Consider the following 16,634-nt stretch of genomic DNA (forward strand, 5'->3'; position numbering starts at 1 on the left):
TAATCCCACAGAATAATCCCAGAATTTGGAAATTAAAAAGTAAAGGAGAACCACAAGAATGAGAGGGGGGACAGGATCTTATCTTATTAATTCAACAGCAACAAAAGTGTTTCTCAATTCCTTCTAGATAACTGTTTTACAAACATCACTCAATCTTGAGTGACCTGTCTTCCCAGTTGTTCACCACTGATTTTTTCCACCAGCTGCTGCATCTCCCAGTACCAACAACAGAGGACTCTTTAGCACCAAATTCTCCTTAAGTATCAAGACAAATTCTGCAGAAAAAGCGAGTATGCAAATAACTAAAAAATACTGATAACTTCTGAAGACTGTTAAACATGCCTATTAAAGACATGAATTCCAGTCACAGTATATGCAACAAATCTATCTTCTTTGACCAAACGGCCCCAGACATTACTTAAATCAGCATTTTGAAACACAGTTACAGAGATGCCCATAGATGTGCATCTGAAAGCTGCAGAACCACACTGATTATCTATCCTACTACTCTCCAACAGGATACAAAAGCACCAGCTTAGTTAGTACATGCCAAATGATATACTTTTGGGAACACTTCAGTTGGATGATACTGTGGAACTGGTGAGGACTGTTAATACCATCAGTTCAGAATCTAAATCATCAATCCACATCCATCTCTGCTAAGCCACTGCACGTATTTCCCATCGTTCACAGAAGTTCCCTCAACTACTATTAGATTAGTCATCCTTATCATCAAAAATTTCTGCCACTTCCTGAAAATCACATTTGGAGAGAAGACACTATCAGCAACCTCTCTCTGCCCTTCCAGAAAAGGAAAAAAATCCAACCAAAACAAAACCCACATTACCGTTCCAACTTCTCTAAGGGTGTTCTGCAGCTTCATTCACATACTATTTGAGAAATACAATAATCATTTCAGATAATATCTATCACAAAAATAGTAAACTTAAAAGTAATGTTCATCTTAAGCTTACTATTAAGGACATTGTACACTAGTGACACAGTGATAGCAGAGAATGGAATAACCAGTACTTCTCAGAAACAATTATTTTCTGTGAGGATTTGAAAGTTAGCACTCCATTTTTCCTAGAGTTCTAAAAACACACATTATCCACTGCAACCTAATATTTTCAGGCTTATAGGAGATTAAGAGTTTTACGTAGGTGGTCTAGCAAAAATTTAAGCAAATAAATGGTCAGAAAATGTAAGTTTCCCATTCTATTGGTGTGGTGCAGAGTAGAGCAGAAGAGCCAATTTGTTGTTGACATTAGAAGACGTCATTCTTAATGGAGAGATTTAGGAGGGAGTTACAATACTAATCAGTAAAGTTTATGACATTTTGGAAATGCATTATCAAAGCATTAAATATTCCCATCGTATTTCAGCAGCTGTAGCTGAAAACTCTGAAAATGTTTCTGAAAGTCATCCCCAAATGACAGATGGCATTCTAATGCTCTCAGAAAAAGCTGACAGCATCGAAAAAGCTCCTACTAGTCATGGTAATTAAACTGATATTGCAAATGATGACAATATGTATACAAATATTACCTATGGAGTCTCAAACACCCTACTACAAAGTACTTAGGAAACCACTATCATTTTTATCATCCTCTGATCTCCCTCTCGTTCAAGCTATTTCTGATACCTAGTTGTGCAGCACTGAATCACGTATTTCAAGTGCACTTGAATTACAGGTGGTCAGAGTAACTCTTACTTCCTAAAACATATCACATCATATAAAAAAAGCATATTAAAAATTGTACTGTACTGACATTACAATTTTATTTAACGCAGGCACCAATCCCAGTGTATGTTTTGGAAAGTAAGTACATTAAGTACTAGCATCTGAGTTACTCGCATCTTTTCAAAATAAGCCTTATTTCAATTCATTGATTTTACAACAGATCTTGATTCCTCTTCTAATCATCCTCTATTCCTGCTAGTGATTGCCACACCTTGTTTGGATTTGTAAGCAAACATAACCATACTTTTACATTTCTTCCACAGGTGAACCAGCTTGAATACATCTATATTTTTAGCTGGCAAAAAAAAAAAAACACCTTCACTTAAGCAGAAGATATGTACACCCCAGTATTGTTGAACAGCGCTCAGCCTCTTGAAACTTCTATATTCACACATTCCAGTTTAAGCAAATTGGAAATCAAGTTTCAACCTCAAGCCTGAATCCCAGTAAGACTTCCAGTCTTCCATTTTTAATTATATAAGCTGAAAAAAATATTTTGTAAGAAGATACAGCCTCAAACGCCTTTCAAGCCTTGTTTCTTTGCTGACGCTGATTTTAAAGTATCAATTAATGCCAGAAGTAGTAATAGCTTTATGCCATGATCACCAATCCGCTAGCAACTGAACACTGACATACAACGGCTTCATAAAATAGTATCCAAAAAGACCTCAGACGACAGCAACTATTGTTGTAAAACAACTTCACTCTAGATGTTCTTGAGATCATCTACAGTCACTACCTGCCATCTCTTACGTATTAGTTGTCAAGAGTCAATAGTGACTGAATAGAACTCCAAATTCCATCATTTTGTACTAAAAAAATTCAGAGCTAGACTATATATAATTGTATATTTATGTCTATATATTACATATTCTATTTTATATTAATTAGGTATAATTGCATAATATTTTTCCTTTAAGTAGGAAAAATAATGCTGTGATACTATCACACTAAAACTAATCCACGTGCCTATTATTTCCTAATTAAAATCGGATTTTTAAACTTAATCAGTTCCAGATTATTTTTTTCCTTATTTTTCCAATGTTTCAAAACTACCTCATAGGAATGATACTTTAAGAAGCTTTCATAAGACATTTTGCAATTCCAGAGAATGAATCTTCTCTCCAAAAATGCATAATCTACATCATCCTACTAAAAAGGCGTATACACTGCAGAGGCTCAGCACGCTGGACTATCCACTCATTTTTAGCAGTGGAGAATGCACCTCTTCAGCAGCAGAATCAAGAAAAGAACTGAGGAATACAAGTCTCTACCTCTTTCTGCACCATGTTCTCAGAGAAACATAAGTGATATTAAAACTGATAAACTATTCAGTATGAATGTTAATCACCATCACTGACTTTTGGTGTTAACTGAACTTTTAATAGCTCCTATATCTAAAACAAAAATGCTATTTTTAAAGACATGATAGGTACTGATGATGTGATTGCTTTGCTGAAAGTATCAACTGGGAAGTTATACCAATAGATGTACTTTTTTAGAAAAGCAAATTTTTCTATAAAAGCTGCGTTCATTTGCAACATTTGTAACAGGAAAACATTTCAGTTTGGTTTGGTTTTAGTCAATACTGTAGATAAATACAGAAAGGTTGAGACTGCTGAAATGGTTTACCAGATCTCAAACATCGCTAGCTCACTATTACATACCATAGAAAAGTGGTCTTTCATAGTCCCAATCCTGTCTCTTGCACACAAGTGGGCAGAACTAGCATACGGAACACCCTATGACCTTTTCTGAGAAGATCTTAACATTCTTTACAAATATTCTTACACAATATGTTTGAACGTAGGGAAGAAATTAATATTAATGTTATCACCAGCCAAAAGTGCAATCATTTCCAGGATGGAAGTTTAAGGTTTTGTTCAACAGTTAAAAGCACTATTTCAAAAATCTAGGTCAAGAAATGAAAAATACTTTATTGCCATTTGAAGTTTCCCAGGCACTATATTTTAGTGCATGAAATATAATAAACTACTTTTGATTTCAGCAGAACAATTAACCTTCATGCCCGTATATCTTAAAAATAATTTGAAAGACTTGATTTTCCAGTTTTCTGCAGTATCTTTACAGGGCCACACTTCAGAAGAGTTGAAATAATAATTTTTAGTGAATTGGTTAAAACACTACTAGTAAATTCTGTATCAAATCACACTCAAATTGCCAAAGATTATGTGACTGACTCAAGACTTTGGAGATGTACAATCTGGTATAGAATCTGCTGCCTAGGTTTCAAGTTTGGAAAACAGTAGAAGAATTTAATCATTCTGAAACATACACATTAAATACACAGCACTATCTTCCTAACCAAAACACGTTCAGTAAAGCAAATAAGGTTCAAATCATGGTAAATTTAAGCAACTTGACTTGTATGAATCATTTCAGCTTTGCAGTACTGTAACTCTGAGCCAAGTAATTCAAAAGAATTTCTGTTAAAAAAATACAAATTAATTAGACAACAAACTTGCAAGGTTGCATGCATCAGATTATTAAGTGAAAGCACAAAACAATAGCCCTTTTGGAGTATTCCCAGATGAATGTTTATATTGACAGGCCTACTTGAAAAGCCAATTAAACTATAAACAACTCACGAGTTGAATAATGCCGCACACACTGAATGCTGGTGATCTTCACTCCAATTCAGACAATTAAGTGGCAGATTTGACATTTTATGATTGCTGAGATTCTCCCAGTTAGGGCTTCCTCTGTGGAAGTAGACAGTGACTGAGAACTTTAAAACGCATATATAAACTCACAGTGGCACACTAGATGGGAACCAGATAGTCTATAATGACATGTTGAATAATACTAAATTCAACTTATAAAGTTTAGTGGTATCATTTGGGTAAAGGCTGCATAAAGCTTAATTTCCTTCATTTGAAAGCTTTACGAAAAATGTTTTGCACTTTTAAACTTAATACCATTTAAGAACAGGGCATCTCAATAGCTCTGAGCATGAGAAAACAGAATTGGGAAAAGAGATGTTGAAAGGAATTAATGATATAACTACTTTCAGTAGGTAGGAAAGAAAACTTCTCAACTTTGCCTTTAAATCCTTTTAGAACTATAGAACACACAGTATGAGTAGACAACTATTGGGTTTAATAGCTTAAGGAAGCAGTTAAGGATAGGACAAAACTCTCTCCCGCCAAAAAAGATAGGTTCTTTTTGAAAACAAGCATACTTGATAAAATTTTGGTTTGCTATACTTTTGAATAGCTTCTAACTTCAATGCTTAAATCTTCTATTTATTGGAATTAACTTGCATACCATTTTACAGCTAAATTCTCTGGATCAATTATAACAGCAAAAAAAAACCCTCACTGAAAATCCTATGGACAACATTAAACTGCCTCGGCTCCCTGTCAGCACTGGGTGAACCTTACTGCATGTAGAGATCCTTCAATGAAATTTTGATTCAGCTCTTTTAAAAGAATTTTCAAACATTAAGCAGGTCATTTTTAATTTAAAGAAAAGAAGTGAGAGAACAAATGAGGGCCCACAATAGGGTTCTTAGACAAGTGAAAAAACATTAACATATCTATTCACTTATTTCATAAGCATTACTATGCTAAACTACAATGCATCATGCTGTTCAAGAAGTCCACATAAAGTAACAGAAATCAGTATCAAATACTTGTCACTGAATCCCATGTATATTTGTTTCCATCATTAAAAGTTTTGCCTCCGAGATAGATTATGAAGCACTTCCTAATTTTCCTGAAAATTAATAATTGTTTCTTCAGTAGTAAAGCTTGGGAAAAAAAAAAAAAAAAAAGGAAAAAAGAAGAATGAGCTAGAATGGAGTTTCTCAAAGTAAGCTGGTTGCCCTTGATTATGCTTTAGGCAGCATGAGATATCTCTAAGAGGCAATAGAAGGTGAAGATGGTTAGCACAACGGCAATAATGAACTACCAGAAATCAAAGCACAATTACTATTCAACCATGGCTAAAAATTCTACGCACCCAATTTTGAAAGTAGTGTTACCTATATATTATGCAATGGCTCTATTATGCTTCCATTATAATCTGCATTACCCTGTACAATATAAATTAACCAAGCAAATATTTTTACCTAATAAACAATTCCACAACAAATTAGGTACATTGTATCAAAAGGTACATACATACAGCTCTGAAGTATCCCTTGAATGTCTGAACTAGTCTGGATACAATTACTTCCAGAGTCTCACACAACCAAAAGATACTGGATTAATTATAAAACATATTACCAGAGCAATATAAGCTTAATGCCATCACTCGTCTCGCACAATGAATCAAAACCTGCAACAAACCAGATATTTTTAGGATGTTTAATTGGAATTTATTATGGTATATAGGCAGAAAAAAAAAATCAAATCCTAGGATAATCCATGAAGAGGTATTGAAAGCACCTAGAGGCAGTCTCCTTAAGCCATGTGCTAAGATTCATAAGACTGACCTAAGGCATTTTTCTGAAAAATAAATGCATATACTACTGCTCAGATTACAGTCTGATAGCAGATCTCAAGTACAGTCTCAAAAATCTTAAACACGTTAGTATCTACTCATATGCTACATATGCCCTTTTTGAACAAACAGTTGAATTTCAAACAGTAATAATAAGAGAGTACATCCTTGCCAGGTTTTATCATCATATGTTATGTTTTGGCTCAAGGAAGAACTAGTGTTAGTAGGCAGGATCTTCCAGGCATAACCAGTGAACAAATACAAGGCAACAAGCACATGCAGAGATTTCCAGCGACAACACCGACACAGAAATCAATGTAGTTGTGTTGTGTTTAGGAGTCTTAAACCAGTTCGGCATGTTCTACCAAACTAATTTGTTTTGCTTTACTTCCTAGATTACAAAAATTAGTTTTCCCAACATAATACTGGAAATATTATAACCTGTCTAAACTGTAGAAGATGTACTGATATATATGTTGCCTCAGTCTCAGGGAACCCTTTTATTTTTTATTCTGTGTGAACATAATGCAATACTTAATAATTCCTCTGAATATAAAATCAGAACTAAACAATTAAAGGAATAAGAATTTTTGTAGTTACTTGGAGACACTCAAATAAATATAATCTGAATTTAAAAAAACAACTGAAACTAAACCCCTGTCTATCTTAAAATGAAATTACAGTACCACAAAAATTTGGCAATCAATACTATTCTTGACAACACACTGTCTTGTCTCTCTGTAAACAATGGAAAGCTTCACTAAACTCATGCACTCAAATTATTCCTATTAAGTAGCAAAAGAAAGAGTATTCCCATGGCATTATTTAGAGCAAAATCCCACAGAAAATGGATGTGATATGGAAAGAGTAGTTGCAAGGAATAAAAAAAATATTCATTATTAGGACAGTCCAACACTAAGTGGAACCCAACCAAAATAAAACCTTGTTTTTCTTGGAGTTTTTTAGGGGGTTGGGTGTTTTGGTTGGTTGGTTGGTTGTTGGTTGGTTTTGGTTTTATTTTTTTAAGAAAGCACATTTTAAATTTGGGGGCCAATCTGAAGAGATTAAACCCCAAAGTTAAAGTTTTAAAACGGAACAGTTTTATTCTTGCTCTTTCACAGAAATTAAACTGAATGCTGTACACAGAAATTACCATATTTCATGCTTACTGAAGTTTGTTCTTTACATTTGCGTCTCTGTAATTTATTTAACACTCAAGAAACCAAACCATCAACCTGCAACTACATTATTTAGTAGACAATTCCCTCCCCCCCCCCCCCCAAAAAAAAAAGCATGCTCACAGCTCTATGGAAATTTATGTTTTCATGAGCACATATACTATTTTAACAGACATGCAGAGTCTGTTCACAGGAGGAGGTGTGGCTATGAATCACAGGATTCTTTCACTGAACACTAATTTTATACAAATCAAAGCCCTAACTATTAAGCAGATCCTTTCATTGCTAAAGTTTAAGACAGGCCAATAAAATTTGTAACAAGGATAAGTAAAATCTCACACCAGCCAAAACCAGCACCCAGACTCTGATGAAAAAAATTCAAGATTGACCTACAGTGGTCCTTTAAGTGGAAAACACAATCTGCGTGTGGTGTTTATAAAATTTAGAGAATACTCCCCATCAAAAAGTAATTCCAAGAATACTGATTTCTAAGATGTCCCTGAAATTTAGCAAAGATACTAACCAATGTTTGTATTCTGCCCCCTTCAATCCTGGAGGCCCATTACAAGCTAGCTTTTAATGTCCAAGATTTCAGAATGCAGATGACATCAGTGGCCTATGAAACCTTATCTGGCTTCATAGAAGGCTTTTTGTTTTTAAAGAAATCTTAGGAATTTATTTACAGCCTCTCAAAGAACATTAACCTCATCTACCTCATCGTAAACTCAAATTTTGAAATACTGTCATCATTTTTGCATAATCCGAAGTAGACAAAATCTCAGCTCAGAGAGAACTTTTTCATTTTCTGATTCATTCATTGGTAATACATTAGTAATGCAGCAGAATAGCTCCTTCTGCTCCCAGACATATGCCAAAGCACTGTTCTCACCACAGGTACCAGCATGTAACTTTCAGTCAGCCAGAACAATTAACATAGCTTCATAGTCAGCATTTTAATTTTCTATCTGGATTGTATTTGAAATATGAAAATCAAATGTCAAAAAATAATCAGCAGCTGCAGCAGTTATGACTTTTTTAGAGTTACTAATCATTTTTCCCCAGCTATATGGTACTTTTTGGCAAAATTCCAACAGGCATTTTTTTGCTAAATGATGTGTGCACCTTGGGTCATTTTACTCCTACCTGAGGAATAATCAACACTTTTTTTTTCCTAGGAGGAAAAGCCAGTCAGGAGGGCAGAGCTGGCCAGCTACTGTGCCCAGTGAGACACTGGTAAGAGGCTAGCACAGAAAAGGCTTCACCCAAGCAGACTGACAGCAGTCCAGGGACAGTGACAGGAAAAAGTGGGAAAGGGAGCTGCAGAGCAGTTAAGTAGCCTGGAGCAGATGAGTTCAGAAGTATGAGCTTCTTGTTAGAAGAGTCTGGAAAAAGAGAAAGAAGGTGCAAGAGATTTAAATGAAAGTCAGTTGAGATGAGGGGAGACAAGTTGGAATAAATAGGGCTATAGAAAACTGGAAGCAGAAAACTCTACTGGGAGAAGAGTTCCACGACAGCGGGAGAAATTAAAAGCTGTAGGTCTAGGAACAGAAAACCCTGATGCCTTCCACAGACTCTGCATCAGGGACAGCTGAGTCAGGAGGAGTTTGATGTCATCATTGTTTGTCCTCCAGCCTAAGCAAGATCCTAAAAGACTGACTTTTTACTTTTCCTCATCTCTCCCATCTGCTTCAAAAATATCGCTGGGCCTTTCCACAATGTTCTTGCCTCTGCTTTTACAGAGGACACAGTTGGACTACTAGATCAATAACTGGTGAATCTTAAACTGATACTTCAACACACCTACAAGACAGTCTACAAAAAAAAAACAACTACAAGAAGAATTTTAAAATGTATTTAGAAGGAAGCTTAAAAATTTATTTTAAGTTTATTTTGTTTTCCGCCTTTCTACACAAAATGTTTTATTTTCACTTGGCTGAAGGAAAGGGGTTGTTAAGCAGCTTTAATCTTCCAGGCTTCTTGGGGCTGTTTATGAAAAAAAATTGTCATTCGAACATGCTACAGGCTCTAGTACCTTACTCACTCTCTAAATACATTTTAACAAAACTATTTTAAAAAACTATTATTACAAATAATCAACTACATAAATTTTTATGACTCCTCCTGCAAGGTATAGCTGGTAAAACGTTTCTGTGTTGAAAAGGACTCTGAAAAAAAAAAAAAAAAACCAAAACAAAACCAAAACCGAAAAGTGAACATCTCAAACATTAAGTCAGAAATCAATCTTCTCCTTTGCTACCTGGACCATGCCATTGTCAAGAGATCCCTCTTACCCAGGAATAACCAACTCCAGTCTTTTTAGGTGGCCTTCAACACCTAGCACAGCCCTGACAATACCTCCACCTCTGCAGCAACCTTACCCCTTTTGCTTTTAAAGCCCTTACTGAATCTTAGCATTCGGATTCAGAGCCTTTAATTCTTATAATACTAGCTTTCCTGTTTACACCATATAGTTCATGTCTGATCTGTAATTATTGATTTCATCATATTCGTTGCTCTTTTTAAACTGTAAAAATACTGAAGCTGACTCTGCAATTTAAGGTAAAAATTGCTATCATTAACATTCTATTGTAATACAAGCTACACCTACATCTATACAAACACAAACACGGTCAGTACTGGTACGTTATGGGCAAATGTGTACAGTGGTTTCCTCCACACCCCACAGCATCTAGTGCTATTCTTGCAACACCCAAACACTGACTGAAAAACAATTTCCTGTTCAGATATGATCAAAAAATCAGTTCATAAAAATAAGACAAAACAATTGCATTTAAAGTTCACAAGTGGGACAGTGCATGAACTGTAGCCTCTTTTTGGCTGTTGAAAAAAAACAGCTATACCTGCTTTGATGACCTCAAAGATTTTCCTTCTGGCTTACAAACTTACATGAAAAGTACAGGCAAAAAATTTATATTTAAAAAAAATACCGATGCAACTATCACACAGAATAGCTATTTATAGTCAGAATTCTTTGAGTGTGCAAATCTATTTCTCAAGCCAGTTCAAAACTCTGTAAAAACACTCTCAATTCTGACCTTTTGCTGTACCTTTTCATTTCAATTTTAGCTAGGGTGACCTTTGTTTCGTAAAATCTTACTTTCTACAAATAAAATCAGAAATTGTAGAAGTACTGAAATATAAGAAAACAGACTGGTTAAATCCAAAATTTAATGATAGATTTTAACTACAATTTAAATGTCAGCTAAGATAACAATCAGATATGTTAGTGGAGCTCCACAGAAATGGAGAATAGGTTCTTCAGAATATTGGTTTTAGTTTAAACCTAAACTAAAAAGCAAAAAGGCATACAATTGTAAAAACTGTGTCATAATTTCAATAAGTCTGGGTAACAGCCCTGGCACACTAACCAAGCTCCTGTATGGGCAAAGGCCTGCAATTTCACTTGACTTCTTTTTAAACAAACATGGTATTTTACCTCCTGATCTCAATTGCTTCATGTAGTATTTCAAGGAGCTAACAAATGGCTGCTAAATTCTGTCCAAAAGTCATTACACTGGTACAAGATGAAAAATACAGAGTTTATAAAGCATTTCATAAACCTCAGAATATAACATTCATGACAGTATATTAAAACCATCCCTGAGCGAATGTAACAAAATACTAATCTGAAGAAAGGAACTGAAACCCTAGAACCTTTCATTTCTATGATCTGCTTGCTACCCCGAGGCTGGATTTGCAAGCTATTCACTGGCATGACAATATTCAATTCCATCTGTTAAAAAAACACTAAGCCCACTCACAAGGTGCTGTACCAGTTTCAATAGGGCATAGGCACCAAATAGAAATGTGTTTTTAAAAGTGACACCTTCTGCCAAAAAGATTATTCTGATGACACATGGTGCCAAATCAGGCCCACATGTTTCAGTATGTGATATACATTGTGCTCCAGAATCCACAAGTTCTTGCTAACCCACAGATAGCTAACTCAGATAAAAAGTCATTAATGTCTTTAAAATGGCTTTCTGAAATATCAGAGAGTTAAAAGTCAGTATCTGGTACTGCCTGAGCAACCAAAATCCATCCTCACTTAATCTCATGTTCCTGTATCACAGTTACTCTCATATTTACTGAGGTTACTGTCTCCCTTCCTGACAGAAAGGTTATGAATACTCAAAAAAAAAAAAAAAAAAAAAACCCAAACCCAAAAAACCCCCACCAACTGTAAAAATCAATTAGGACAAAGAACTCAGACAATGCAGCAGTCGCACCCATTCTACAGCTTCTAAACCCACAACCTGCTGCACTGCAGTTTTGACATATGTAAGATTTTGAAATTGCTAGTATCCTTCCTATTTAGTAATTACTAGCCAGGGAGACAAAATGTGATGAACTTGGCTTACAAGTACTCAAAGGAAATGCAGCTTGCCACATTCCTAATTACTCTCTGATCTATCAACCAGTTCTGCAAGTAGTAACAGAATTAAATTACTTGAGTCTGGTCTGAAAAGCTCACTTAAATTGATTTACAACTTGGGTAAAACAAAGTCTATTTCTACCTCACAATCTCCAAGAGAGGTGGTCAGCAAGAGAAACTTTCTCAAATCAGACACTTAAAAAGGACATACCTAAAAAAACAGTAGCAACACACTGCTGCAACTCTAAAGTAAGAACTCTCTCTTACTAAACAGTCTCTTAAATATGGCTTACAAGCTAACAGCACTGTGCTATATATTTTTTTCATTTAAACAGCAAAAACCAGCTTTCCTATACATATCCTTGAGACCTAAACTGAAAACATTAAAAGTAATACAAATAATAATGAAAAACACTCTAGGATTTGATCTTTCTCTATCACTGTTACTCTGATATTTCTAGCTTTCCTTGCATAGCGGAAGTCACTTGCATGATTTTGTGTTCCCCAAATATACCCTTTCTCAATAACATTTTTTTTTTCTAATTCCTCACCCTTCCTTACTTCTTTGCAGTCTGCAGGAAGTACTCCCAATCATAAAGAAAGCCTGAGCTCTAGCTAAGCCTTCATACTGAGCATTTTAACGAGTCAGTCTGCACAGGACATCACACTCAGTGCTTTCCTAGAATGCACTGTCAATATTTGGAAACTAAAAACATGTTTTTTACCATGCATTTAGTCATCCTTCAGGGAGGCAAGTAAACTGTCTTCCTGTATGCTGTTATTGCTTGTCATTTTTAAGCCATAAAATCCATCTCCGCATTTTATAGGAAAAAAATCACTAACTTATCAAACCTTGATATTTGTTGGAATATAGTCCTAGCCTAGGATTTTCAAAGCAGATGAAGAAAATAAGATTCAATGTTGAAAGGAAATCACATAATTAATACTCCTAGACCATTTTGAAAATCCCAACTTTCATTTTTCTGTATCCTGAAAATGACAAACTATATACATCTATGAACTTATAATACTGCTTATCCTTCAGCAAAGACTGTAATTTGTTCTCTATTGCAGACCAAATACCTTTAACGTCAAAACAGAAGACGTTTGACTGGAAAACTATTAAATATTCAAATTAATTTTCTGCTATAGGTTGAGTTAAACATGACTTGAGTTGCACAGTGCCAGCTTCCAATTTATAAAGCTATTTAGAAGTGTTATATAAACACAAGAGAAAGTAATTTTCTCCAAGCATTTGTACAGTAATTCCTCAGAGGAACAATAAGAGAAAATAGAATGAGAAAACCCATGCAAGTATTCATAACTGGCAGATTTACTAACATTAAACATCCCACATACTCGCTACAAAAGTAATTTCAATGACTGCTGTTACACCTACTACCAAGGACAGCTCTAATGAACTAAAGACAGTCAAATTATTAGAGGGTAGCGAGAGGATAATGTAGGGACTAAACTAGACAGACAAAACTGGCTAAAGCTAAAAAGGGACATGTAAGGCTTGTTCTAAAAACAAAAAGTGAAAATACTAGTCCATTAGCCAATAGGAAAGCTTCTTTCATGAAAACCTGTCTAACCTTTTCTATAAAAATAACCTTTTGGCTTTTCAAAAAATGATAGTTATGACCAGATATATTAACAATTCCAGGGTAGGAACACACATCAGAATACAGAAAAAATACTGAGATTAATTTGAGTCCTTCAACTAAGCGTGGCCCATAGAAATGCACAAAACACTGCAGAGTGGCACAAACAACATCCAAATCGCTACCTACCACCTAAGAGTTTATATCACTCAACAAGTTAGGTTAGTATAGGGAATATGCACAGCTTACTGAAACACCATATTCTTAAGAACAGTGTCTACACTGACAAGTAGTCTAGGCCAACAGAAAGAGAGCTGTAGAGCGAACAGATGCTGTTCAGAAGCTGACATCCACACCGTCCACATTTCAGGCGAGTACTGTTTGTTTGGTTATTTTGGTTTGGTTTTGTTGTTGTTGTTGAGGGTTGTTGTTGGTGTTATGGGGGTTATTTGTTTGGTTTGTTGGATTTTTTTAAAACAATCCAAGCCCATGGATTAAATGCTCATTCGCAGTTAGACAGCATTAAAGACGCTGCTGGAGCACACTTTCCAGTTTAGTGTTACGCAAAAGGAATCCAGTTTGCATGCTCAGAGAGCTCCACGAGGTGAATCAAAGCACAGTGTAGAAACAATTGCATAATTCATTTCAAAAGTGCACATCTGAACCAATATACTACTGTGGAGTCATGCTGAGATAACCATTCAGGTATGGCTTGAAGTTAGAAGACATGATAGTAAAATGGCTTAAGAACCTTGATAAATTAAATGCAAGTATTTCAAACAGGAAATTAAAAGATGTTTGCAAATAAGGAAGTTTAACACTGCAGAAAAGTAACACACACAAGAAAAAAAGAGAGTAATACTTTAGTATGAAAGGGGCCCTAACTGGAAGAATAATGGGAAAACTGCAGCAAAGGAGTTGAGGATTAGTTTAACCAGGAATCAAATTACAAATAAAAAAGTGATAGAGAAACATCAAAAGACAGACAGCATCTGGGAATAAACTAGCTGGAGTATTATATGTACAAAGTAAACAGTACACATACTACTGTGATAGGCACTAGTGAAGATTCTCAGCAAGAATACTCTGCCCAGCTCGGCCATCATATTTCACTAAATGTGCCCAGCTACTGTAGAGAAACCAGGTCACAAATAAAGTTGCTAAAAGATTTAGAAAATTACATATAAGCAAAGTTAGAAAGACCTGGTTTTGCTTACCCAGGTTAAAGAATAGTGGAAATTTTCTTGTAGGTTAAAACAACCACAACAAATAATAAAAAAAAAGAAAGTCATTTGCCTTTGTGTCCACTGAATATGAATCAAAAAAATTCCAGAGGCTTAACTTGCAGCAAAGATTTACATTACATATTAGGATATATACAGTTAATGTATGAGATTCATACTAGCACAGAAATAGCTAAGTGCTGAAAGAGGTTACCTAACAGGTTACAAAATTTCCTTTGTTACATGAATTTAGGAATATCTAACCAAACACTCGAGATGTTGTTGTTTATAGGTGGAACTCACAGTGAAAATAGAGTAGATGAGCTGTTGAGACCCATTCCAGGTACACATTTCTATAATTTTATACTTTCTGTCACAAAAATACATTATTGATGTTTCATTTTAGTGTGTACATATACACATACACACACAGAGTATGTTTGTCTATATTTGCAATATTAATTTCTTTCCAGAATTATTTATTTCCAAAACGTGCATGTATTTAATCAGACATTACTATTTATTAAGGAAACATCATCATTCTGAGAGAATGCAGTTTGTCACTCCTTTAGTACATTTAAGCAGCTTTGCTTGTGCACTTACAAGGGAACAGGAAGCAAGGAAGGTTTCTTTGTACTCTCCATCTCCAAGTAGTCACTTTGGGATTTATAGTTATTACCACACCCTTCCTAAATCTTCTATCAATGCCTATATAGTCAAAGATTTCTGAGCTTCCAAAAATCTTTCTCAAACAATTTGATGGTGAAATACAACCTAAGTCTACAAGTTAAGACACAATTATCAATTGATCTCTAAATATAGAAAGACTATTAAAGGATCAGCTGGCATTTAAAAATGATGAAAGCCAACACTGTTCTTTGGCATCAGCATTAGCTGGTGTTGCTAAGCTACTGCTGCTGCCCAGACAGTTATACACCATCAGGTATTTAATTCATGCAGGCCAGTGGTATGAAGAAAAGGGAAAAAGAAAAAAAGAAAACAGAAAGAAAAAAAGAGAAAAGCACTCAAAATGCATTTTTATACCAGGAAAACTCAAACCTTACCACCTGAGTCTATAAAGTGTAATATAGCTTGTGTCCATGATCAAACGATATACAGAGAAAAATAATTAGCTTTTGGTGCTATTTTAGAGTCCACATTATCTCTACTTGCCCTTTATCTTTACTTTTGTTTGGTTTTGCTATAATGTAACTATAATGGAGATAATGGAGGTAGATAATATTAAAAAACTTTTTTGCCACTTCTGATATGTAGATTTTGATTTTTGTCAAATAAATGGCTTAATAAAAATCAGGAGATTCTGCTTCTGTGGGCGAAAGGAGGCTAGCAAATGGAAAAAAAAAAAAAACACCTATCAGCAAGTATGATAATGTTTTTGGCAGTAAGATTCGAGCCTATGAAAATAATGCTGTTTAGTATATGATGACTGTTCAAAAAGTTTCTTTTGAGCTTCTGGCGGTTTCCATGAGACTGTACTAGTTGATCACATCACTGATCACATTTATGATTTGCAGCTTCCAAATCCAAACCTGCATTTACTCTTTATAAAGTAACCTAGCTAGCCCAGGTACCACCATTATACTATTTAACAAAGAAGTGTATTTAAAACCTGGAGAAGACTGCCAAATATGTTGCTAATTACAATTATCACTTCAATAGTGCTTTTTCTCTAGCTTGATTTCACTTTTATTTAGGACATTATTTTTATGCCCTAAGCAAAACTGTGTCATTTAGAAACCAACCTTTTATATCTGTTGGTGCAGCAGGAGATAATTCTACTGGTAGAAGACAATTTTGACCTCTACAGAATCATATCCTTATTTTCATCATACACTGTAAACACAAACTTCATGACTATGATGTTTCTTGTCTTCCTCATATAATTAAATAGGATCATTATTAAGATCAATTACAAGTTTAATGCCTTCTGGTTTGGGTTCCCCCCCCATGGTGAATGCACAACCAGTTGAAAAACTATGAAAAAAAAAAAAAAAAAAAGAA

The sequence above is a fragment of the Vanellus vanellus genome, assembly GCF_965231255.1.
Source record: "Vanellus vanellus genome assembly, chromosome: 11".
Classification (NCBI taxonomy): domain Eukaryota; kingdom Metazoa; phylum Chordata; class Aves; order Charadriiformes; family Charadriidae; genus Vanellus; species Vanellus vanellus.